Source organism: Phyllostomus hastatus, unplaced genomic scaffold (genome assembly GCF_019186645.2).
Source record: "Phyllostomus hastatus isolate PE091 unplaced genomic scaffold, TTU_PhHast_1.1 phas_contig_159, whole genome shotgun sequence".
Classification (NCBI taxonomy): Eukaryota; Metazoa; Chordata; class Mammalia; order Chiroptera; family Phyllostomidae; genus Phyllostomus; species Phyllostomus hastatus.
The window spans coordinates 5385413-5412662 of NW_025333640.1; the positions used below are offsets into that span (position 1 = coordinate 5385413).

The 27250-nt window shown below is 48.6% G+C and overlaps 1 protein-coding gene across 6 annotated transcripts in view; it reads left to right on the plus strand.

Annotated features, from left to right (window-relative positions):
- PTK2B (protein tyrosine kinase 2 beta) overlaps window positions 1-27250 on the plus strand; it is a 116954-nt gene that overhangs the window by 6446 nt on the left and 83258 nt on the right. The window contains exon 1 of one of the 6 annotated variants that reach the window (XM_045831538.1): window positions 19644-19740. The exons of the other annotated variants lie outside the window; for them this stretch is intronic. The gene's annotated coding sequence lies outside the window, so the exon portion shown is untranslated. Of the gene's footprint in view, window positions 1-19643; window positions 19741-27250 lie in introns of those variants that run through there. 6 annotated transcript variants of the gene reach the window in all.

Sequence of the window (27250 nt, forward strand, 5' to 3'; positions counted from 1 at the left end):
TGGGTCCGAGTCTTTGCTCTCACTCTCTACCACGGTGGCATTACCAAGTCGTGTGATTCATCTGAGTCGTGATTCTCCTCTTTGTAGCTTGTGCTGGGCATTTGTTTACTAGTTCTTCGCCTCTTCACCCCCGTCATGCTCTTATTTCCCCACATTTGAAGGACTGTATCTGTCCTCAATGAGTTTATAGTCTGGTAGGGGAGGTCATACGTAAAGATGAATAGCTGTCAGACAAGACGGAGACTTATGATGACATAAGAGAGGTACTTATAAAGTGCAATGAGGTGTGAGGGTGGAGAGATTACTTCTGTCTGGGTAATCTAGGAGTGCTTCCTGCAGGAAGTGACATTTGGAAGAGCTCTGGAAGGTTGGGTAGGGTATGGCCATAGAAATTTGGGATGGTGGTTGTGTCAAAGAAGAGTGTAAATAATAATAGAAGCATGTGAGTGGGAAGTCCTTGTTCCCATGACTCATTTTGGGTGGGGCCAAGGGTACTGAAGGACAATGAAGATAAGGTGTAAGGGCAGAAAGGAAGATAAAGCTTGACTGTGGCAGCTGAAGAGTTTTGACATCACTCCGCAGGCCAAGGGGAGCTGTTGAACTTCACTGAGAAGACTTCAGGGAGCTGTCAAGATACTGTCTTGGGTGAGGAGAACTTGACTGGATTTGGGCAGCAGTGTGTAAAGTAGATCAGAATGAAGAGAGCTTGCAAGGGAAGCAGGTAGGCCATTATCATGAACAGTTTAGGTCTTAGGAGGCTGAATGAATTGTGGAATTCAGGATCATTTGGAGGTCCTGGAGAGGATCTGCCGGTCACTCGGAGCCTCTACGTCCTCTGGGTTGAAGTCGGTCCTTAGATGAATGTAAAAGACGTAGGGTATGAGAGCATCACGTTGTCTAGGCTATGTGCGTAATTTTCCATTCTCCTTCCTTTCGTGTTCTGGAATCACAGATAAGTCTTTTCCCTCAGACCTCGTCCTGCTGGGTACATGCTAAGTGTCAGCCTGTGTAGAGGGCTAATGGAGGTCTCTTCCAGAATCGAGGAGGAACACGCACTTGGATCGGCCCCCACCCACCCTCATCAGTTCAGACCACTCCTGGGCTCCACCTCTAGCCTCACCCTCCTCCCTTGCTGCAGCCTTCCACTTGCAAGAGTCTGCAAGACACTGCCACTCAAGTAACCCATCTGAAACACAGCGTGTCGGGAACTGAATTCATCATTTTCTCACACCAAACCATCTTTTCCTTTTGGAGTTCTTCCCTGTGTTCATGCCTTCGCTGTTCTCTTAGGTCCTCGGGTCAAAAACCTTGGAGTCGTCTTCCCCTTCTCTTCTTCTCTGCTTTTCTCCATTCCTGTCTTCCCCCTCACTGATGGGTCCTACAGATTCTACGTGCCTCTCATTCCTTCCTTCCCTTTTCCCTGGCCAAGCCTGTTACCTAATACCACCCAACATTACCCAAGAGCCCCTCCCCTTCCCAGCTCTAGCTCCCACAGTACCTCTGGGCGAACACAAACCCCTTAGGTTTACTGCCTGGTGCCCTCCCTAATGCAGCCTTGTCTCCCCTGCTCACCTGATTTCTCCCCATACTCTCCCCATCTGCTCTCTGGTCCCCATGAAACCTTTGCTCAAGTCCCGTGTCCTGCCCAGAACGCCTGCCCCAGCCTGACGCCCTTGGCTCAGCTCCAGACCTGGGAAACCTCCTGCAGTCTCTGGGCTTGGGCTTTGGGGTGTGAAATTCCTCAGGGCAAGGAGGTGCTTTTCCCTTGAATCTCCTTCCACACTCCCTCAGATTCCAAGAATAGGAGTTCCATCTCCCTCTTTGTCTACACACTCATGCCTGATTCGCCTGCACCGGATGTGATCTTCGTCACTGCCGGTGCTGGGTGACACGACAGCCAGTGACCAGCATAGGGACCACACTCTCCCTCGAGATCGGGATGCATTCCCTGCGGCTCCGGAAGGTGGAGGTTTCCCAGAGCCCCGAGAGGGAGGCAGTGTGTAGAGCGGGGGCTTGATGATCCCTCTGCTAAACTCCTCCGTGTCTCTCTAACCCATCACACCCCTGCCTTCCCTTCTCCCTCATCCTCCAGCTTATCGAGCCCGTCTAGGCCAGGATAAATGACAAAACAAAGAAAAGAGTAGGAAAAAAGACAGGGCGCCTTTGTAGAGGGTGAACTCGCTGTCGAGGTCCCAGAGAGAGATGTGCCGGGCAGAAGCTGGCAGTTTCAGTAATCTGGACTTTGACCTTTAGGAATTGCATGTGGAGCTTTCTGGGTTTTGTGTTCCGAAGCTCTGAAGATACTTAGTCCACATTGACTCTTTCGTCTCCAGCGGGTGGTCCTCTGTTGTCCCCAGAGTGCCTCTTTGTTTACTTGTCTGTGCAGAAAAATCCTTCCCACACCTGTTTGTCCAACACTTAGCCACCCACCTGTGTTCACTCCCAGAAAAAGGTGTGAGGGACAGAGAGGGCACTGCCCTGCAACAGGGAGTCCTGGGGAGTCCTGGGGATCCCTGGGTCTGGTCGCCGGAGGCTCTGTCACTGTCCCACCACATGACCTTGACTGAGTCACCCGGGTAAGCCTGGTCAAGCCTCAGGGTTTTCCTTTGCACATACGGCAAGGGGGGAGGGGAGATGGACTTGTGAACAAGTGGAGAGTTTTCTTCCAAAAGGATGTTGGGGGAAAGCCCAGTAAATAAACCGGGTCACAGAAGGTCCTCCCAGGGTTGGTGTGGGCAGGGCAGTGCCTGCCAGACACTGGAACCTTGCCTGTGGCAGTCCCTGGGCCCCCATCATCCTGGCTCTTTCTCAGGTCTCCAGTCATGAGGTCGTCATTGCTTATGTGTGACAGGGGCTCGAGGGTGGGTCAGGATTCAAGTGAGTTCAGCAAAGAATGATCTCAGGGGAGGAATCCCGCCTGGGCCACGGCAGGTGCATGTACTGGGGCCAGGGGCGGTGCACACATGCACGCTCGGAGAAGAGATGCCCAGCGTGCACCTGGCAGCCGGTGCAGGTGTCCCTGGGAGGGAAGTCCAGGGCGGCTTCCTCCTCTGAGCGCCACACATGCAGAACGACGCACGAGGCTTTACCATTTTTACACACTTTTCATAGTAGTCGCCCCAGGCTCGTCTCATTCCCATTCAGAAGCACTAGAACTCGGTGGTGCAAGCTCCACCGAGGCCAGAACCCTCTCGGCACTGGGGGTCAAGGTCATGACTCCAGGCCGCAGCCAGCACCCAGCACACAGTAGGCATGCGATGAGCACAGCCAGTGCCTCCCGGGAGGAGGGTTGTTGAAAAAAGTGACTGTGTGAATGTTTCACGGTGATGTTTAACACTTTGTTTTGGTGACACACGTTTTAAATAACAGACTATATAAAATGATACATCAAATTAAAAATTACGGCGTTCTCCAACCCTCCCCGTGGGTACAACGTCCAGACGCTTCTCTCACGCCTCTGACGTCACTGTCCTCCGCCTCCCAGAGCCTCTCTTTGACTCGGCCGCCTGCGTTCTGCCCACGTCCTTGTCCCGAGCAGAGCTGGCTGTTTCTCGTTAGGCCAGAAGGTGCTCGTTCAGTTAATGAATGAATGAATTAAAGTGTAGTCAGCATACACTCTTACATCGATTATGTTCATTTCAGGTGTACAATATAGCGATTCAGCATTTTTATACCTTACAATGGGATCACCCCACCAATGTTTTTTTAATAATGGCTTTTTTTGAGATATAATTCACATACTATAAAATTCATCCTTAAAAATGTACAGTTTGGTGAATTCACAGAGTTGTGCAACCATCACCGCTGTGTCTTTGAAGAACGTTTCATCACCCCCGGGAGAAACCATTAGCGGTCACTCCTCACTCTCCCCTCCCCTCGGTTCCTGGCAACCACTGATCTACTTTAAATAGGATTTGCCTATTCGGGACATTTCGTATTAACGGAATTGTGCAACGTCGTGACCTTTTGTGACTAGTTTCTTTCACTTTGCATAATGTTTTCAAGGTTCACTCATGCCGTAGCCTGTATTAGCCTATCATTCCTTTTTTATTGCCAAATAATATTCCATCGTGTGGCTGTGTAACATGTTGTTTATCCATTTATTTGTTGATGACGATTTGAGTTGTTTCTACTTTTTGACCATCATAAATAATGTTGCTGTGAGCACTGGTGTACAGGTTTTGGTGTGGACATATGTTTTCATTCCTCTTAGTTTTATACCTTGGAGTAGAATTGTGGGGCCGTGTGATAACTCCATGTTTCATGTTCTGAGTAATTGCTGAGCTGCTTTCCACAGCAGCGGAGCCATGCTACACTCCCGCTACCAACGCGTGGCGGTTCCAGTTTCTCCCCGTTCTCACCGACACCTTGTCATTGTCTGTAATTTTGATTATGGCCATTCTAGTGGGCACGGAGTGGTATCTCATTGTGGTTTTAACTTGCATGTCCCTTATGACTGATGACGTTGAGCATGTTCCCATGTACTTACTGGCCACTTGTATGTCTGCCGTGGAGAAATGTCTAATCAAATCCTTTAGAAGGTATTTCTTTTAGATATCCACAGTATACCACTTAGTATATTGCTTTTTTTAAAAAAGATTTTAGTTATTTATTTTTAGAGAGGGAAGGGAGAGAGAAAGAGAGAGAGAGAGAGAGAAACATCAATGTGCGGTTGCTGGGGGCTGTGGCCTGCAACCCAGGCATGTGGCCTGACCTGCGACACTTTGGTTCGCAGCCCGTGCTCAATCCACTGAGCTATGCCAGCCAGGGCTAGTATATTGCTTTTAAATGATCTTTTAAATATTTGTTTATAATGAAATTCAGTACTTGTACCTTTGAGGCTAGACCCCCAAGGGAAGTCACTAACCCTGCATTAGAGCCCCGTGCTGAACACCCGACCGCTCCACCCCGTGACCTTTGTCGGCATCCGAGACTTGCATTGACCGAGGTGGTGTCAGGTTAATTAGTATTTTTCCACAAACAGTGCATTTTGGTTCAAAACAGAGAAATTGAGAAAGAATTCTGTCAGGGCTAGAGTATAAACTTCCTCTTTACTGACAGATAATTTGGGGGAGGCGGAGAGCTTTACCTTACATTTAAACATGTATGGTACTTAGAGATGGGTGGTGGATGGACAGATGGACAGACGACTTTCGGCGTGAATGGATGAGCGGAGGAAGGAGGGAATGCAAGCCGGCAAGCCAGCCCACCAGGCAACCACACGAACCCGACTCTCCTTATTCCCTCTCGATTCCTACCCGGAAAACCAGCATTGGTCTTTGGCTTACACTCTACGGAATCGTATTTAAAATTGTGTAGAAAACAGGTTTGCAGTCACAAGTTAGAAACGAAACACTGTATTTTCTGTTGTCTGGAATATCTTCATCATCTTCTTTTGAAAGGGGAGACCCTGCGTCGGCCCAGTTTCCTGCAGGTGACCAGAACGCCCGATGACCGAGTAGCAGGACTGCAGGACTGACTCAGGGGTCCCGTTGCTGGAGCAGGGCCTTCAGGGCTGTGACATGATGCCAGGATTCTCTTAGGGTTCGCCTTGTTCAGGCCCCGGGTCCACTGCTGCCCTTCCACCGGCCGGAGGGCGTCAGGGCTGCTGGTGCCTCCCTCCACGGCCTTTACCTTCTCCCTCCTCTGCGGCGGGGCCGTCTCATCCTTCTCCAAACCACGCTCACTTGCGGTTCACCAGCGAGTCCCACACACTGCCCCGTCCAGCCTCCCCCTTCGGTCTTCTCTTCAGAAGACACATGCAACCTGGAGAATAGGACTCTGGATTCTGGGGTAGAGTGAGGAAAGAAGAGAGAAAGAACAGCAAGTAAAGGGGCAAAAACGGAAGCTGTGGCCAGACATATGAAGTGACAGGGACCTGGGTGAAAGCTGCAGGCACAGACTCTGGAGGGGGAATATGTGACAGTTGCTATTGCTCTCTGGAGAGACCTCCATGGCAGCGACAGAAGGACAGGCCCCTGTGGCACTTACTCTGCAGTGTGTGTGGTTGGAACTGAGGGCAGGGGGCAAGGGGCAGGGGAAGCACATGGGGACACGGCCGGGACCCCTTCCTTTACCAACGGTGGCCTGTGCAGAAATCAGGGGTTCAGGTCTGTGTGTGCCAGACAAGCCTCTGGGTCTGTTCCACAGGCTTTGGGTCCGTTCCTAGATGGGATCCCAGGGGTGGGGACTGCTAGCCTTTCCTTCTGGGCCACAGCAAGACTGAGTCTAAACTGTCCCCCCAAATGGGGGTTTCCCTTGGTTTTCACACCTCTGCCAGGACGGAGAGTGCCCAGTCTTCCTCCTTGCAGTCCTGCTTCTTTTTTTGAGGACGTGGGCTCAGTGGCTCTGATGTGGTGAGCCCGAGACCCCTCCCAGGTCCCTGTTCCTCAGCACCTGCTGTGGGCCAGGTGCGTGCCAGGCTCGGGGAGACACATGTGAACGAGAGACCGTCCTGTTCGAAGTCCTGAGCAGCGCGAGCAGTCCCAGGGGAACCAGCCGTGTTGTGGGAGGGTGGGCACATGCCACAGGCAGGGCGGCACCCTCACCTGGGGGAGGCTCCAAGGGCTTGACAAACGAGGTGCTCCCGGGAAGGGTTTTGAAGAATGGATAGGAGTGCACCAGGAGGATAAAGGGCAGGAGATGCTCTTCCAAGGGCAGAGCACAGCGTGTTTAAAGATAAGGAGAGCATGGCCTGTTTGGGAAGCTGTGAACCGCTCAGGGAGCTGAATCCCGCAGGACCGAGGAGTCGCCCTTGGTCATGGTCTCTCGGCCTTGGACGTTATTTTCTAACAACAGGAACCTATAGGACGTATAAGATAATCACATACATAGGCTATATCGCTATGGGAGTTTTTAACAAGGTAGAGAGTCAGATTTGTATTTTGGAAAAGAAGACTCTGGCCCCAGGTCCGAGCAGCTCTGGGGCCAAACACAGAGAAGGCTCTGGACTGGAGACTCGGAGACAGGTATTTCTGGGGCTCGGACAAAGGCTGCCATGTCTGTGGCCTGGAGTTCTGCTGTCGGCTTGGGTGTCTCCGCTACCCACGCTGCTGGCTGGCCAGAGAGGACGGCGGCAAGGGCTGGCCCACAGGGCTGGCTCGGGAGAGGAACCAGCTTGCTGCCTTCTTCCCCTTCGCGTCTGTGAGCAGAGGGGAGTGGGGCAGAGAGAACAGAGCCGGGCTTGTCCAGATGAGCCCGGATCCAGTGGGGAAGTGCCGCGGGTGGGATGGTACAGCCTCTACAGGAACTGGGAATCTGCGAAGACGTCACCTGCTGCAGAGCGAGGGGTGGACAGATAGTGAATGTTTGCCCAACACTAGGGATAGAGTGTTCTGCCGGAGCTGCGGAGCACATGGGATGCCCGGGACCGGAAGGCTCTGGTGGAGGGAAAGGGACGGGGCGTGGGACAGAGGCTACCGTGCCGCCTTCCACACCATTCCTGCCAGGGCTCTCGGCTGTACCAGCTGTTTGGGCCAGGCACACGCTGCCTGGAGATGAAATTATTTTTCACAAGTGCATGCCTTGGTAAACAGAGCGGCGGAAGGCAGGGACCTTGTCTCGTGCCCCTTTGCCTCCCAGACGTTTTCTAGCAAATGTCAGGATGTGAACCTTGTACTCAGCCAACATTTGTTGGGATCTGAGCTTTTAGGGAAACGAGCTGAGGAGGAAGTGCAATTTAGCGCTGGTCTCGGACACCTGTGGAAGTGAGGGGTGTCAGAGGGACTTACAGGAAAACGAGACACACACAGTTTCATCAGCTGCTAAAAAAGACCTGGGAGCAGGGGGCTTCCCAGTCTCAGGACGAGCGCACTTGGGGGACATTCTGAGTGGGAGCAGCCTGGGCCTTCCAGTGTAGCACAGAGTGGAGCTTCTCGAAGGTCAATGCCATCAGTCACTGGGAGGGCATTTGACAGCACAGACTGCCAGCTCCAACTGTAGGGTCTCTGCTGCATTTTGTCTGGGCGGGGGCCTGGGAACCTACATTTCTGGCAGTCCTGCAGGTGAGGTGAATTCTGCTGGCCCGGAGCCACATGCTGAGAACCACTGGTGCGGAGCCAGCTCTGTCACTCAGGGGCAAGTGCTTAGAACACCCTGGACGCACCCCCACTTCTGCAGTCAGACCCAGGCAACCACGTCTTCCTTTTTTGGTTTTGCTTTTCTTTCTTTCTTTCTTTCTTTCTTTCTTTCTTTCTTTCTTTCTTTCTTTCTTTCTTTCTTTCTTTCTTTCTTTCTTTCTTTCTTCCTTCCTTCCTTCCTTCCTTTCTTTCTTTCTTTTTAGAGAGAGGGTTAGGGAGGGAGAAAGAGAGTGAGAGGGAGAGAAACACTGATGTGTGAGAGATACATCAATTGGTTGCCTCTTGCACACTCCCAACTGGGGACCTAGCCCACAACCCAGGCACATGCCCTGACTGGGAATTGAACCGGCGCCCTTTCAGTTCACTCACTCCACTGAGCCATACCAACCAGGGGTGCTTTGTTTTGTTCCTAACACTCCAAACATGGTTTTGATGCCCACCCTGGTTGGAACACACAGCTAGCTCCATGGACTCTGCCATTGAGCCCCACCTTTCATCTGCCCAAGGCTCCTGAGGGCTTGGTGGACCTTCCCTGCTCTGGCCTTTGTCCGTGGTCTTCTGTCCACCAGGAATGCCTCTCCGGGGCTTCCTGAGTTCCCACCTCTCAGGCCCCTCCAGGCCTGAGCCTTAGCGCCAACTTCGCGTGCCCTCAGTCTCTCTTCCTCCCTCATCCTCTCTGTTTCTTCAACCCCCTTCCTGGCCCTGACAGGACTTTCCCTCTGCCTTATGTTATTGCTGCTCATATGTGTGCCTCTGTCTTAGTCTGTGTGGGCTGCCATAACAAAACACCATCGAGCACGTGGTTAAACAAAAGACATTGATTTCTTGCAGCTTGGCAGCTGGAAGTCAGACCAGGGCGCAGCACGGTCAGTCTCTGGTGCAGGCTGTCTTCTCAGCTCATGGGCCTTGGCCTTCTTGCTGCGTCCTCTCCTGACCTTTCCTCGGTGTGCGCGCCAAGTCGAGAGAGAGAGAGAGAGAGAGAGAGAGAGAGAGAGAGAGAGAGAATGCGAGAGAATGCTCTGGTCATTCTTCCTTTTCTTACAGGGACACTCAATCTATCGGGTCAGGGCCCACACCACCTCCAGGTACAGTCATGGTGGTTAGGGCTGCAACATTTGGGTCTTGGAGGGATAAAAATGTTCCGTCCAGAGTGCTGTCCCTCCCAGTGAGACTGTGACTCTTGGTGGTCACCGTCATGGTGCCTGTGTCTGCCCTCAGTGGCTATGGTGGGAGTTGGTCCATCAGTGTCTGCTTAATCACTGAGAAGGTTTGAAAAACAGATCAAAACAAGCCAAGGCCTGTTTGTTTACTTTGGCCCTTACTGGCCCTTAGTTCTCGAAATGTATCCGCAAAGGCCAAGGAGATGCACAAGAAGGGGCTGGCTGTGCTCCGTCTGTGAGGTGGCGTGGCTGCGTGCCAGAGCTGTCAGTGGGCTCGTCAGCTTTGAATATACTGTGATTACTAATCTGTATCAGTCAGGGAACTACCACCCCCAGATCTGTATTAAGAATGTTTTCCTCAGGCAAAAAGCGAGGCCGTTGGCATCCAAGTCCGCCTCGGGAATCTCATTTTATGACAGATCCTTCTCTTTTTTTGCTCCTTCCTGCACTTCCCCCAGATCTGTACCTTCTGATTCTCAGTCTCTCCAGATAGCCAAGCCCTCGTTCTGCCCTCTTCAACACTTGAATAACTTCCAAACTTGGTGCCTTTCCTGAAGACTGTCTTTTAGTTCTTACTGTTTTGCCTTGTTCCTCTCCAATGAAACCTCCGAGGTTCCCCAGGCTCGTGGTATCCTCTGGCCTGAGGACCCTCACGAATGCTAGAAGCCCAAGAGGCCCAGACACATTTTTGGGAACTACTGCCCTTTGCTGCCTATTTACAATGGTTTAATGACAAGGTCACCCTGGGGGAGACTCACAGAATGTGCCTTGAACTGGTCATAGCTTATTTTCTCCACCAGTCTCTACCTTATTCATGAACCTTGTCCCTTGCCTTCTGGCCTTTTCCCTATTTTTTCTTTTTCTCCTATTTGTCCAAGTCTCCTGGCTAAAGGAAAAAGAATAGAAACATGCCCTATGTTTGGAAAAAAGACCCCGAGACTAAGTTCTTGACCCCCTCCTTAATTCCTTAGGCAAATGGCAAGCTTACTTCTTGGTATGCGTCCCCCCACTCCATACCCTCCCTCTCCCGCCCCGCCCCTCCCAGCACAAGCTTGGGCCTGATATTATTGATCCTTTAAACATGGAGCAATCCCATCTCCCAGTGGAGTCAAGGGAACATCTGCCTTCAAGCAAACAACTCACAATCCATCAGCAGGTAGCGTTCATAACGGTTGGGAGCAAGCCCTCACACTCAAGGTGTGGCTCCTCGCTTCCTGGAGATGTGGCTTCAAGTGCATTCTTAACCACCCCCCCGCCCCCCGCCAGCCCTCAGCTTTCCTACAGCCAAATGGCGATAACAGTAGTGCTTTCCTTAGAGAGATAGTGCAAAGATTAAAAAGAGGTTATATATTTATGCGCATAAAGCACTTAGCATTGGTACATTGCACATAAGTACTCAATACATTTAACAATTATTTTAATCAATGGCACACACTGTTAGAACATAGTCACTGATATGTCCCCTGCCCCCTGCCCCTTGTCTGTCACACTTGGCAGACACCTCGGCCCCGCAGGCTGTGGCAGCCCAAGGTCTTGCCCCAGGCTCTCGCCAGTTCTAGACTCACTTCCTTGTGCCCTGGCCACCTCTGTGCTATGAGATATTGTTTGGTCTCATCACCCCAAGGCACAGAACTCAGACCATTCACCCGTGACCCAAGAAGTCCAAACCCACAAGACGTGTGATGTTGTGGTTTCACTGAAGAACTGGAGGGAGGAGGAAGAGTGTCATCGAGAGGTTCAGGTCCGGCGGCTTTCATCTCTTTTTCTGCCCCCCTTCCCCTCCTCCTTCCTTTGCTTCTCCTGAGCAATGAACACGGGATACCTGCCCGGCCTCCCTGAGCCTCATCTAACTGCTGTGATTTAGCGGAGCGTTATCTTAGGCATCTGGGCTGCTATCACCAAACACTGAGGCCTGGGTAGCTGATAAACAACCTTTCTTTTTCACAGCTGTGGAGGCTGGACGGTCCAAGATCGAGGCCCTGGCAGACTCCTTGTCTGGGGGGACCTGCTTTCTGGTCCATAGACAGTCTTCTCACTGTGTCCTCGCCCGGTGGAAAGGGGGAGGAGTCTCTCTGGAGCCTCCTTTAGAAGCACACAAGTCCTATCACAGGGCTCCCCCTCATGACCTAGCCACCTCCCAAAGGCCTTACCTCCTAATACCATCCAGGTGGGGGTTAGGATTTCCACATGGGAATTCGAGGGGAATCCAGCTATTCAATCCATAGCAGGTATGTGTCTGAACACATACAGTTTTCTTCCTTCAGGAATTCTGTTACCCTCTCCTAAGGAAATAGAAACATCACCATCTTTTATTCATGTTTAAACAAAGATGCTACGCCCTTGGGGCAGGACAGCCTATGTGGACGCCGGGGCGAGCCCGAGTGGCGAGCGGGGAGGTGGAGGTGAGGGCTCGGAGGACACTGCCTGTGGGAGCGGACGCCCGCCCCCCAGCAGAGGCGCGCCTAGCCAGGGCTGGGTTCTGTACAGCTTGGGGAGGAAGCGGTTGCCTTCCCCAGACTGCAGATCTGACTTTCTGGCAATGGGACTTTGTAACCCATCAAAACTGTAAGAAGTAGACAAATTATATTACACAGGGTTGATTCAGGCATGAAAAATAAATAAGACCTATGACAGGGTCGACACGTACGGGAAGATGACTCAGGGGAAAATGTACATGCGCTGCCACGGAGGAGACCAGGAGCTCATCGCCCTGGGGGCCATGGTGAGGCTCTGGGCTGTGGCAGAAGTTTGGGGAGCAGGAGAGGAGGCTCATGCCACCGGCTGCAAGCGACTGGCCTTTTGGACCTGTCGTTCCCAAAGGTGTCCGCACTCCTCGTTTCTCGAAATGGTGTTCACGTCTCACACCTTTGTCAGAAGAGCTGTTTCTTCTACCCAAGTGCTCCTCAATGTCTCTGGCTTCCTCATTCTTTCTATTCTCCCCTTGAAACCCTCCTCAGCTTTTGGCTGCACCTCTGCCTTCCTGATCTCCTCTGGCCTGTAGTCAGAATGACTGGCCCTGTTCTTACTGTGTTCGCAGCACGTGGCCTTAGGTGGCAATGGACACTTTCTCCTTTGGACTCTCGGGAGCTGTGTAAGGCCGTCTCACCTACCCTCAAATCCACTCCCAGCCCTATCTGGTGGCTTAGGCAGTGTCTGGCATACAATAAATTCTCCACGTATCATTTTTTAAATCTTTGCCAGAGGACATGCTTATTGGAGAGAAAGTGGGGGGGGAGAGAGAGAGAGAGGGAGAGAGAGAGAGAGAGAGAGAGAGGGAGAGAGAGAGAGAGAGGGAGACATCAATGTGAGACAGAGACTTTGATTGCTTGCCTCTCATACATGCCCCCAACGGGATCGAACCTGCAACCTTTTGGTGTGTGGGATGATGCTCCAACCAACTGAGTCACTGGCCAGGGCTCCACGTATCTTTTAAAAATCCATTCACTGTGATTCCGAAGTTATGGAGAACCTCATTCACCTACAAGTCTGGTCACTCCAGACAATGGTATTTATTACAGGCAGTTGCCCCCTTGGAATTTCCATTTTCCCCTAGTGGATGAGGAAGAAAAAGCTCAAGAAAGGGGTTCTGTGAATCCTTACTTGTACTCTGTTCTCATAGAACTACTTGCTTTCTGCTCGCCATGCTGCTGTGACTAATGGGGAAAGTGATGGAGAATTTTCTTCAATCACAGAAAAGTGGAGCATCTTAAAGGGCCAGAAATGCTCCCCCCAGCCCCAGAACAAGAATTATTGGGGGAAGGAGTGAATAGACTGCAAAGTCAGCCAGTCTAAACTCCATCCCTTGGAGAAAGGTCTTCTTTCTTTTGAGCACCTGTGGAAAATGCCTCTCCAGAGAGCTCATCATTGTGGGAAAAGTCTTATTGCTGGGAGGTTCTTATTTCCACAGGGCTGAACCCTCTAAAACACACCTGCTGGAGCAGGAATGGCCCTCTGCGGCAGCCCGGAATGCTGGCCGGTCCTCTGGATGACAGCCCTCAAAGAGAGGGGCCACCCTCCATTAATCTCTGATCCAGACCTAACATGAAGAGTGATCTCCCACCCCTTCCTTATGTGATGTGGTTTTTGGATGCCCTGCCTTTCTGGCCCTCCACTTCTGCATACATCATTTGTCACCATCTTAAAATGTCACGGCCAGCAATGCACATAACACTCCACAAGAAACGAGACCTCTTAGCTGGTGGTTCCCAGACCGCATCACTGGGGGCTTCAGTCTTTCCCCTCTCCAATGGGCCTTCTGTTTGGAAATACTCTGCTAATTAATCTTGCTAAGTAAAACCCATCTCCAAATCCCATTGTGCTGGAATTCTTCAGCTGGGCTTTCACAGCCCCGGGTTCCTCTGCAGTTGGTGTCTGGTTTGCTCTTCCAGCCTCGTTCCTTATCATTCTTGTGTTGGTCAGCACAGGCTGCTGTAACAAATAGCACCAACTGGGTGGCTTAAACCAAAGACATCTTTTCCTCATGATTCTGGAGACTGGAAGTCCAAGGTTAGGGTGTCAGCAAGGTCGGTTTCTTCTGAGGCCTGTGTCTCTGGCTTGTAGATGGCTGACTTCTCCCTGTGTCTTCACATGGTCTCCCATCTGTTCATGTCCTTGTCCTGGACCACATTTTCTCTTCTTATAGGGATATTGGTCGTATTAGATTAGGGACCACCCTAATAACCTTATTCTACCTTAGTTATCTCATTCAAGTTCCTATCTCCAAACACAGTCACATTCTGCAGTACTGGAGGTTAGGACTTTAACACAGGAATTTGGGAGGACACAATTCTGCCCGTAACATTCTCTACCTTACCTTTGTCCAGTTAAGCTGATTTTACCTTGTCTTCTTAGAACATAGCCTTTATTTTTAGTTCCTTTGCCTCTGTTTCTCTGCCTCTTGCCCTGCTGCACCTACTTCTCCTTCTAGGCCAGTCTTCCAAGAAGCTTTCATGCCAAGTGGTTGTCCAGCCTGTTTAGACCCACAAAGATGGAGAATTCCCTTCCCCCTGAACCAGCCCATTCTGCTGGCTCAGACAGCATTCCATTCTAGCAACATAGACCCAGAAAGGCCTCGCGTTTCACAAACCAAAGGTGCTCTTCTTTCCAATTCAGATAAAATGATCTCTCAATTAAAAAAAAATCTCCAGATAAAATGAGAGCTGAGCAGCATGGGGGAAATAAATCTGAAATATCCCAGAAATTGAAAACTAGTGAAGCTAGATGCCTGGAACCTGTTTATTCTGAGATACTGTTCTTGGCGGGCAGTCTTGCCCAGAACCTGGTCCTCTTTCTATGTTGTGAGCACCCAAACGTTTCTTAATTGGTTCTCTGCACTTCAGGAGTATTGCCATCCACATTCCCTCTGCAGGACAGGGCTCTCCTAAACTTGACCTGCCAAGATCCCTCAGTCAAAACAAAAGCAACGAAGCCTACTTTTCTCTCTACTCAACTCTGCAGTTCCACCCCAGCATGCATGCACTCCAACACACACACACACACACCCCTCTTAGAGCTTCAGCCTTGTATATCATCTTAATGCTGTTGCTTAGCAACCAGTAAGGGAAGTGTGATAGCACCTCCTAGCACTGTCCATGGAACACAGCAGACAATACAAACAGTTCCCTGGCTTCTCTCTGCAACTAGAGGGAGGTAGCTGTCAGAGGTGGCCAGCATTATGCTCCAGAGATACTGGCTCATCATCCAGGGGGCCCAAATTGGTTGTTGCTTTGCTTTTACTTGGCATTGGGTAATGTCTTTGTGGGGGTGGCTGGGTAGGTGGTTCTTGAAGGACCGGATCTCTCTTCTTGCACTTGTTCTCAGGATGCCTGTGATGCAGAAGGGCAGCTTGCAGAATCCTCTCTGCTCCCACGCAGCCTTGCCCTGCACCAAGCCCGTGTCCCACCAGCCACTGCGTTTCCTGCAGTCTTTTCCATTTGGAGGTTGTACCGCAATGCTCTGGCACCGCTCTGCCCTAGCCCCCTTCTTGCAGCCCTCTGTGCTTCGGTCCCTGGTTCCTCTGTCTTTGGATGCTTCTCCACACTGCCGAACATCCCCCAGCTCCTCAGACCACCCATGTCCCCCCCCCCATCTCTGTCCCTTACATTCCTTACATCCCAGCCTCAGACCACCGGGCTGGATGCCACACAGGTGGCATCTGAGGCCCACCTGCTCTCTGTTGGTGTCCCGATGAGGGAATTCCCAGATGTTGTCTAGCATGAAACAGTCGAGAAGACTAGAGAGTCTAGAATCTGAAAACATATATTTCAATTTTAGGTTCCTTTTTTTCTTTTGTCTTGACTATATGATTTAGGTCAAGTTTTTCTAACTTCTCTAAATCTTTGTTTTCAAAGGGGATGGGAGTATTTACCTCACTAAGCTATTATGACAATTATATAAACTAACAAATAGAAAGAACCCAGCAAAACACACAGCACACAGCTGGAGATCTCCAGTCCCTTTCTGTCCTTCCACCTCTACTTCCTTATTCTTCCTTTGGCACCTGCCCTTCCTTAAGCAAAAACTAGTCTTCTGGTTGGCAGAGGCAGTGACATGTCATGACAAGACACTGGGCCGGGAGGCAGAGGGTCAGCTCGAGGTCTACCCTTTAGTACCTCTGGCCTTGGGTCCTGCACTCAACAGCCCCGAGGTTCCTTTTGCTCACCTGTGAAATGGGACTAAGAACGCCTGACTTGTCTAAGGCACAGAGTTGCTGTAAGGCTCAAAAAAGATAATAATGTCTGTTAATGTCTTTTACACATGTCAAGGTCTTTTACAAATTTAGAGATAAGAGTTCTCTTGGACAAACCGGGTCCCATCCCCCCACTTGTAAAATGAGAGAATGGGAGGCGCACGTGTCTCGAGCGCCCGGAAGCTCTCTCACTGCAGCACACTGAGAGGCGACAGCCACCAGCCCTCCAGAGGCCTCGGCGGACAGAACTGAATCCTCCTTCAGAGACACAGCATTTGTCTTGTGGCTGTGAGAATCATTTGCATCGATCTCTCCACTCCCTAACTCCTCGGGTCCTGTGAGCAAGATGGCTGGTTATCACACAGTCAAAACCGCACCCAGAAACGTTCTGGAGGCTTCTTATAGTTCTGGCTTGGGAATGCACATGGCCCTGTCCTTTCAATGAGGAAGATGAGTGAGTCCGAACATGCCCACGGGGTGACAGAGGTACCAGGGAAGCAACCACTGGTGTAGGTGTGTGAAGTTTGTGTCTCGGTCCTTCCTCGGTGGTGATGTGCTTAGTAGTGGCCTGAAAAAGAGCTGAATTTGCAAATACTTGAAACAAGAGATGGTAACATATATAACATCAGTGGTTTACAGTAATTAAGTAAAGTAGGACCAACAAATAGAATTTGGATATTATTGAAGTCTTGAAGATGGGGAGGCTGGCCAAGGATGAACAAACATTCCAGAGACATTTGCATTCTCTTCGGTGAGATTTCCTCCAGGCAGTTGTAGAGTCTCTTCATAAAGAGGACCCCAGCAGGAAAGACCGGTGATGCCAGCCGTCCTTGAAGCTCTGGCTTGGTTTAGAAGGAGGGCGCAGCTTCCCTCAGGGGCGGTGCTGCCACCCACCCTCTAGTCCCATGACGTCAGGGGGAAGCTGAAAAGAGCCTTCTGTTAAAAAGTTGGGAACTCCTGCTGTACAGTAAGGTTGTAAGAGGTCAGATATAATACAAGTGTCAATGGTTAACCACGGTACCACTAACTCCTTAGAAATATGGTTGTTTGGTGAGGGAGCAGTGGAGAGACAGATGTGGTCTATGCTATGACTGGGTCCATGGAATAATGATCAGAATTAGAGAAAGTTAAATTGGAAAGGTCCTTGGAGATCACCAAGTCCAACCCTTTTTGTAACAAATAAAAAAATGATTGCCAATGTGTTAACAGTGGCCAGTTGGGAGTTTTGGAAATGTGGGTGATTGTTATTTTGTAGGTCGTTTCTTTTACTTTTTAAATAAAAATACAAAAGTGAGAAAACAGGGAAGTGACTTGCCTAAGGCCCTGTAGCAACGTGGGGGCAGCACCTGGCCCCCAAATCTGCTGACTCTTATTCATGGTCTCAAGGGGAAGGGGGTAGGGGGGTCTGTCTGAGACTAGAACGGCCCTTCTAAGAAGATCTTTTACCATAAGACTGTAATCATGCTGTCCATTAGTCTTCCCCGTTTAAAATTTAACTGTAAATTATCCATATCTTAAAATTTCCGGGATAATTTTTATAAACCTTTTCTTCTGAATAAAACACAGGCTTATTTTACAGGAAAAGTTAAAAATAAAACATCAGTTGTAAGCAAATCTCTCAGCCCACACCTGGTTCTGAGGGTTAGAACCGCCCGCCGAGGGATGATGTGGAAATGGAACCCGTGTTTGGTTTCCTTATCCCACATCCCACGTGGCCCATCACTTCAGGAAAGAGGAACATGGCTAACGGGGCGGGCGGAATGCCGTGAGTGCCGTCCCCCGCACAGCTCCTGTCTACAGCTTTTGTTCTGTGGTCTTGTCCATAAATATGACTCAGTCTGCTGTTTGGGCTCCGCCTTCCCTGTGCTCTGCTGTGCCCACCACAGGCGACGCAGGGGGCCCACGGGTCGAGCTGCCTTGCAGCTCCCCAGCTGACCAGACTCCCTTCTGCTGGTCTGAGCCCTGAGATCCTGCACCCTTCCCCGCTTTCAAAGCACCGGTTAATATAGGATGGTGTCACCCCCACCATCCCATTTAAAAAAAAAGTGCTGTGCACTTATCTTGACAAACTGCCAAAGTGCTTTTGTCACCCACCTACTCACCTATAAAATTTGTAGTCTTCAGCATATGCTCGATAGCCAGAAGGCCAAGTAAAGGTCAAAATGTGTTCCTGTGCACAAGGCAAACAAAAGACAGGAAAGCCTCCCAATCACCTCTCTTCTTGTAAATGCCTGTTAGAGCAAGAACATGATATGCTCAGTGTGGCTAGAGGATGGGTCACCTGGGCCAGCCCACACTTGTGAACTTGTTGTGGCTGGAAGCGTCAAGGTAGGAATTTCAATTGATTTGCAGGCACTTTATTTTGAACTTAGGGGAACAGTAAAATGTCTCAGCATTTTCTATAACAAAAATAACAAAAAGCATTCAATAAGAAGCATGGGGTCTCCTTTTCCTAAGCCACTGAGGCCACAGTCACTTCAAGGAGAGAGAGGTCGCGCCCTGCCTGTGCCTGGGGTTGCTGATCTAGGCTCAGGATTAAAGGGGATTTAATGCCAAAATATTTCTGTAGCAGCCACTGTGCAAGAGGCCCAGAAGGTCTACAGCACACATTTGCCGTGAGCATGAATGGGGCCGTGCTCTATCCGATGCCTGAGAAAAAGGCAGAGGGGTTACTGTGTCAAGCTCAGGGAGTCACCCTGAGTTTGGGGGATGCCGTGCTCTGTCTAAGAAGGTTCTGCTGTTTGCCAGGACATCTTGGGTGGAGTGGCCATTGCTTGCCCATCTGTGGTAGGATTTCTCTCCTTCCTTCCACTTTCTTCTCATGGGATAGGAAGGGCCCATCTTGGCCTAATTTTACTCGGTGACTTCTGAGTATGAGGAAGCAAAGTCCCTGATGCATTTGTTCACAGGTGAGTTCTCTCTCTCTCTCTCTCTCACACACACACACACACACTCACACTTTGGACACCACAACACACCCCCATCCTACCCTTAGTGGCAGATCATACTAAGACCAGCTTTGAAACCAATGAGGCACATTAGTGGTTGGGTTGTTCTAGGCAGATGCTGCTTTGGGGGTGTGCTCTCCCACGGTCCAGCTGCTCCAGGAGGAGTAGCCTGGGAATGCCAACTCATTTAGCTTGTCAGTCACTGCGATCTGACCAAGGGTGACTTTGGAAGACTTTCCCCAAGAACAGGAGAAATACAACATCAGCAGATACAAGCCTGCTCCTGAGGATGAAGTGAGAAAAGGAAGGCACCACACCCCTGTTACTGTCATAGTCAGTACTCTTAGAGTTGCAGGTGACAGGAACCCCAAAGAGGGGGTTTGCTGGCTACAAACTCAAACTAAAGGAAGATTCGGGAAGCAGCTGAACTCAGGGATCCCTGCAGCTAGAAGCTTAGACTCGGCCAAGTGTCTCTGTGTGTAATCCCTTTGCCTCTTTGGTCCTCTCTGCATGTTGGCTTCATTCTTTTAGGACAGCTTTTGTAAAAGGTGGGAGGCATAGCTGCTAATGGCATTCAGGCTCTCATCCACAGCCTTCTCAACCACAGGAAAGAGCTTTCCCGTAAGCTAAAGTTTTAAAATGCCAAAAAAGAACTGTGATTGGTTTAGCTAAGATCATGTGTCCAGGTTGGACCAATCCTCCTGGCCAGGAGGGTGGGGAGCCATGTTTGCCCTAGTTTGAGTAATGCCTCACATCCTGTGGTCCAGACTACAGGGAAGAGGTAGGAGAGAGGGTCTACCTTGATGGCAGCCTCCTTGAGAACTAGCCAGTTGCCATGGGAGGAGGAATACTTCCCTGCAAAGACTGTGAGTGAAATTTCTGTGAAGGGGGAAGACGTGTTGCAGGCAGACAAAACAACTGTGGTCCCCAGCAATAAATTTGCAAGCTTTGGCAATGTAGCAGTTTGTGATCTGTGGTGAGCAGATATGTGAATCTGCTGGGAGGGCAGTTAAATTTGAGAAACGGTAACATCTAAAGTGCTTGGGAATTGGTGATGTATAATTGTGTTATGGCTAGAACCTAAATGAAACTTTGCAGAAAGAACAGGCAGCAAGCTCATGATTTATATGTCAATAAATCATTTACATACTGCTAGACGGTTTGACAATATATAAAAGAGATAACTGAGCTTGCCTTCCTGGTCGGGTTGGCCTATTTATAAGATTTAACAGACCAAGTCACATGTTTACAGGTTGTTCTTTCTTTCCTGGGCTTGAACGCAATGTCAATATTAGGGACAGTCTTCCCACAGCATCATCCCTGGTTTTTTATTGTACTGTATGTATCTGAAATTGAAAAACGACCTTGCCCTTCCATCTTGAGTGACTGGTGTTCTTAGAGTAAATGGCTATTTTTCATTCTGCCTCTTAACTCTTCAGACTGTACTTTACTCTTGTTCAAAGGGAGTCTTAATGTTTTAATACGGGTGGGTACAGAATAATGGCCTTCCACAGAAATCTGTGTCTCATCCAAAAACCTGTGAATATGTTAATTTATATGGCAAAAGAGACTTTGCAGGTGTGATTAAATTAAGAAAATTTGGAATTGGGGAGATTATCCTGGATTATTGGGGTGGACCTAATGTTATCACAAGGTCCTTGTAAGAATGAGACAGGAGGGTCAGAGCAGGTGAGGGCAGAAGGAAATGTGACAATGGAAGCAGAAGTTAGACAGAAAGAACCAGTTGAAGATGTTACTCTGTTGTATTTGAAGATGGGGGAAGGGACCATGAGCCAAGGAATACAGTTTCTAGAGGGCTGAAAAAAGCAAAGAAAAAGATTCTCCCCTAGAGCCTCCAGAAAGAACATGACCTTGATGGCACCTTAATTTTGGGACTTCTGACCCCCCAAACTGTAAGACAAATTTGCATTGTTTTAAGCTGTGAAGTTTGTGGTAATTTGGTACAGCAACAGTAGAAAACTAATACAACTACCTTTCTGGAAAGCAACTTGGCAACATATTCTATAAGATGTAAGAGTTTATGCTTCCAACTCAGTCATTCTACTTCTTGGACTCTCTCCCAATGAAACAATCAGATATGCAGAAATGTACCTCTTATCTATTAAGAGATTCATGACAATATTATTTATAATAACAAAACCCTGGAACCACCTGAAGACCCTACCGGTGGTCTTATCTTTATTTCAGGCACAACATTGTTCAAGTAAGAAAACATGGCCCACTGGATCATGGCCATCCTCCTTTAAGATGTTGCTTCGAGGGTGTGTTGTAATCATACGTGGGGATGGCCTGTGCTAGAAAATGACCATGATGACAGTATTGCTGTTAATCTACTGATTCGACAAATACTGAGACCTGTGCTGGTGGGGGGTGGTATACAGGGACCATGGACACACGAGATTATGGGAGCTGTAGGATCCTGGCCAGAGGGATGGTTATCAACAGAAAGTCTACTCAGGAAAGGTGACATTCCCCTTAAAACCTGAAGGATCAGCAGGAATGAGCTGCAAGGGAAAAGCCAGCTCATAGACTGCAGTCATTTCCCCATGCTATGCATGCACAGCACCTGAAAGTGTACTGCTCATCAGGAATTCAGAAGGTTCTGCAGTGTGAAGCAGAGCTAGTTTCCTTTTTGTTAAAGAGCTACAGAAAAAAGCTGGGAACAACCTAGATAACTTTCAGTGTGTGACTGGTATAGCCATGATATGAAATACTACTCAGCAATAAAAAAGAATGGACTATTGATACATGCAGTAACCTGGATAGATCTCAAGGGCATTATGTGTTGTGAAAACAAGTCAATCTCAAAAGGTTTCATACTGTATGATTCCATTTCTGTAACATTCTTAAAAGGAAAAAACTACAGAGATAGAGAATAAATTAGTATAGCCATGCATTGCTTAACAATGGGATATGTTCTAAGAACTGTGTTGTTAGGAAGTTTTGTTGTACGAACATCATAGAATGCACTTAAAAAAAAACACGTGGGTGGCATAGCCTACTACACACCTAGGCTATATGGTATAGCCTATTGCTCTTAGGTTACAAGCCTATATAGCATGTTAGTATACAAAACAACATAAGATTAAATCAAGCACAAGATAAATTGGTGCAACCAACAGTAAACATGAGATGTATGAGGCTGCTGCAGGTGTAATACTGTTATAAAACTCATTTTTATAAGTAGAAAGAGTATACTCTGACTTCCAGTCAAGATGGAGGCATAGGTAGATATGCTTCCCCTCTTTGCACAACACAAAAAGGAATTACAGCTAAATCTCAAAACAAATAACACCCAGACTGTCAGAAAATTGAACTGTATGGAAGTCTGACAACCAAGGATTTAAAGAAGTCACATTCATCTAGATGGGTAGGAGGGGCAGAGATGGAGACAAGGTGGAGAGGCAAGGAGGTGTGGCGTGGGGTGGTGAGGCAACGGTGGCAGTGGAACGTGCATGGGGAGTCCCTCATTCACATGTGGTGGATAAAAATCTGGCAGGATACCTTGGGAGTGAGTGATCCCAGCCCCAGGCCAGACTGCATAGTCCAGTATTCCAGTACCAGGAAAATGAATCTCCATAATTCTGGCTGTAAAAATCAGTGGGGGTTGGAGCAGTGGGAAAACACTGCCAGATTTTCAGAAAACTTCACTTAAAGGGCCCACATAGTCTTAAAACATACGCATACCCACCTATTCTGGGATTTAACACCAGGGCAACAGCTGGAAGGGTGCCAGTCACATACGGGGAGTGGGTGAAGTGGCTGGAAATGGGGTGAGTGCCAGGCAAACCCCAGAAGCCAGGCAGTAGCACAGTCCCCTCTCCGAGTCCTCCCCACACACAGAGCCACAAAGCCATGAAGTGGGTTGCCCTACCCTGGTGATTACCTAACGCTCCACCCCACATGGTTTACTGGTGCCTTTTACAGGGAGCCAAAGCAACTCTACCTAATACACAGAAACAAACACAGGGAGGCTGCCAAATTAAGGAGACAGAGAAATATGGCCCAAATGACAGAACAGGACAAAAACCCAGAAAAAGAACTAAATGAAACAGAGATAGCCAACCTATCAGATGCAGAGTTCAAAACATTGGTGATCAGGATACTGAAAGAACTCATGGAGTATGGCAACAACATGAAGGAAGAGATGAAGGTTAACACTGAGTGAAATAAAGAAAAATCTACAGGGTACCAAGAGTGAAGGCAAGGAATCCAGGATTCAAAACAACGATTTGGAACATAAGGAAGAAATAAACATTCAACCAGAACAGAAAGAAGAAATAAGAATTCAAAAAAATAAGGATAGTATGAGAAGACACTGGGACATCTCCAAATGTACCAACATCCAAATCATAGGGATGCCACAAGGGGAAGAGCAAGAGCCAGAAATTGAAAACTTATTTGAAAAAGCAATGAAAAAAATTTGGCAAAGGAAATAGACATACAAATCCAGAAAGCACAGAGAGTCCCAAATAAATTGGATCCAAAAAGGACCACACCAAGACATATCATAATAAAAATGCCAAAGGTTAAAGATAAAAAGAGGATTTTTAAAAAAGATTTTATTTGTGTATTTTTTAGAGAGGGGGGGAAGGGAAGGAGAAAGAGAGGAAGAGAAACATCAGTGTGTGGTTGCTCCTCATGTGCCCCCAACTGGAGACCTGGCCTGCAACCCTGGCATGTGTCCTGACTGGGAATTGAACTGGCAACCCTTTGGTTTGTAGGCCTGTGCTCAATCCACTGAGCTACATCAGCCAGGGCGATAAAGAGAGAATCTAAAAAACAGCAAGAGAAAAGCAGAGAGTTACATATAAAGGAGTTCCCATAAGACTACTGCTGATTTCTCAAAAGAAACTTCGCAGGCAAGAAGGGACTGGGAAAAAGTATTCAAGGTGATGAAAAGCAAGGACCTCAGCCTAGATTACTGTATCCAGCAAAGCTTTCATTTAGAATGGAAGGGCAGATGAAATGCTTCCCAGACAAAGCAAAGATAAAGGTGTTCATCATCACGAAGACATTATCACATGAAATGTTAAAGGGACTTATTTAAGAAAAAGAAGAAGATCAAAACTATGAACATTAAAAGGACAACAAATTCACAACTATCAACAACTGAATCTAAAAAAACAAACTAAGCAGAACAGGAACAGAATCACAGAAATGGAGATCACATGGAGGGTTATCAGCTGGGAGGGGTAGGGGAAAGAATGGGGAGAAAGGTGCAGGGATTAAGAAGCATAATTGGGAGGTAGAAAATAGACAGGGGCATGTTAAGAACAGTATAGGAAATAGGGAAGCCAAAGAACTTATAAGCATGACTCATAGACATGAACTAAGGGGTGGGGGGATTGCTGGAGAGAAGGAGGGTACTGAGTGGACGGGGGCTAAGGGAGTAAATTGGGATAAATGTAATAGCATAATCCATAAAATATATAAAAAACCATAATTGGCAGGTACAAAATAGACAGGGGGATGTTGAGAATAGTATAGGAAACGGAGAAGCCAAAAAACGTACATGGATCACCCATGGACGTGAGCTAAGGTGGGGATTGCTGGAGAGAAGCGGGTACTGGGCAGAGAAGAGCGAAGGGGATAAACTGAGACAACTGTAATAACATAATCAATAAAATATACTTAAAAAAGGAAAGAATACACTTTGAAATAAGAATAAAAATAGTACAGTAAACACATAAACCTGTGATATAGTCATTAGTCATCCTTATCAAATATTAGGCACTGTACATAATCGTGTGTGCTACCCTTTCATACAGTCGTAGAAAAGGGCAGAGTAGTAGGTGTTTTACACCAGCATTGCCATAAACAGGTGAGGAATGCGTCGCTCTACGCTGCTAGAAGGCTATGCCATCCCTACGTGGTAGAGCCTTTTTAGCCCCACTGTAGTCTTATGGGATCACTACCACATGTGTGGTCCGTCGTTGACTGGACCATTGTTATGTGGCTTGGGGCTATAGTTGCAGAAAAGGGGGAGGCAAGTGTGGCTGTAAAGAGGTAACACAGGGCAGTTCTTTCATGGTGGTAGAGCAGTTCTGTATCTTGACTCTGAAGTAGTTACGAAATCATGTAGATGGGATAAAATTGCATTGAAACACACACAAGTTCATGTTAAAAATTGTGAAAATGGAATTAGAACTGTTGTCTCATCACAGTATTGTATCAATGTCAGTTTCCTGGGTTTGCTATTAAACTACAAGATGTCACTGTTTAGGGGGGAGGTGGGTCAGGGTACACAAGACTCTCTGTCCTAGTTTTGCAATTTCCTGTGAATCTATAATGATTTCAAAATAAGCTTTCTGGTTTTTGAAATTTGAACTCCGAACTCTGAAACCACTGGTGGTGGGTTCAGTCACCGACAGCACAAGTTCATTGAATCGATCCAAGGATTGGATTATCTCAAGAGCCCTGGTCTCAGGAGAAGTTTAAACTTTTATACTGGGCCAGTGGTTCATGTAAAACACAAAACAAAAAAAAATTTTTAATCCCAAGAATTAACTAACACCCAAAGTGCTGCCTTGACTCATGAGACCCATCAGCTCTTGACGTCATCCAGACTCGCATCTGGAGCTCCACTGTGGAGTCTTTCTGGACATGTGTTAGGTTTCGTGAAAACTTTGTTTAAATGTAAACCTCACACCACGCTGTCAGTTTTTGTCCTGATAAAACTATAGAGATTCATGAAAAACTAAATAGCCGCAGACTAAAATTTCTCTGCTTGGTGACACTTCTTCTGTCCCCAAGAATTTCTGCACCTGTCAGATAGTTCCAGGTCCATCTCAATTGGTGTTGACATACCTCATGGTCCCCCCATCATTTCCAGGCTCTGCTCATGGCCACATGAGACAGAAAGGGAATGCCAGCAACTGACAGCAGAGGATTCCTTCCCAAATCTGTGGGGCACTAGGCGCCCTCGTGCCTGCCCTCCCCTCAACAGCCATCGGGAGCACCGTGTCCCAGCCACCCACCTGTGAGGAGGTGGGCTGTGTTTGTGAGACATCCTGGACGTGCTGTGAGAGCCCCGCTTTCTTCTCCCTCCTTGACCAACGCTGGATGAGGGACCGGAAATAGCCTGTAAACGGGCTACAGGGAGGACCAGCCTTTGTTGAAGGGGAGATTTGAGTGAAGTGAAGAGACAGAGAGCGAGGAGGTGCTCTGGCATAATGGCAAACACACAGGCTTGAAGTATTATCTGAATTCGTTCATTTATTCAAGCAGGTGCCTTTCTTTAGGCTGCTGCTGCAGAAAAACTATAGACTGGGCAGCTTAAACAACAGTTCTGGAGGCTGGGAAGTCCAAGACGAAGACACTGGGAGGTTTGGTGTCTGATAAGGACCCGCATCCTGGTTCATAGACAGTTTTCTTTTTTCTGTGTCCTCGCTTGGTGGAAGGGGCTCAGGGTGGTTAAACCCAGTGGTGGGGGTGGCAGTGGCAGGATTTCCCCCGGCATGATGCCCTAAAATGCTGCGAACTGCCCCCAAATAATGCCATGTATGCTATAAAAAAAAGGATGTGAGAAACTTGTCTATAGAACATTGCACCTGGTATATTTTGACTAGCAGGATGGAGAAAAAAACAAGCCAGAACTGTATTTCTTTTGCCTTCTGGGTCTAGAGTTGGGGATTTCTTCTCCTTCCAGATGATAACCAGGAAAAAGAGCCCTCAATTATTTTCTAAATAAAATGTTTTGGTCATTCAAATAGCTGGCGGGGTGATGAAGGGAAGGGTGGGGAAGATTTGGTTTCTTAAAGGAAAGACCCCTGGGCAGGGAGAGCCACGGCCCAGCTCTCCCTCCGACTCCCTGGTGGGAGCATGGGTCAGGGGCACATGGGAGCCAGGCCCCTTCTATGTAAAATTAGGAGGACCCTTCTTCCTCTGGTAGCCCAGATGGTCTCCAGGGGAGACGGGGTACAGCTGAGGCCCCAGCCGCCCTGCATTTCCAGGGTTCCCAATGAGCAGCGGTTCCTTGGGCCTCAAGACCCAGGTTCTCTGGGCTTTAGAGCAGCTTTCCTGCCCACCTCCCCACCCCCACTTCCCGTCACTGATAACCTGGGGGATCCAACATGCTCTATCAGGAACGTTTCTCATCCTCAAATCCATCTGAGCAGACAGCTCTGCCCAGTTGTGCCAAGAACACACAACCTCTGTGTCCCGGAGCGGTGAGCTGAGTGTGTGCCTCCTTGGTGTTTACTAACCTGCCTGGGCTGGGCCGGTGGGAAGGGAAGGCCCAGGTCTCCCTTTGGAACTTCCTTTTATGGACACAGACTGCTGACCAATCGCTGGCAGGTCTGCTCTAATCCAGGTCTGGCCTAGAGCCTCCCATCGTTTTGCTGACCCAGTCTG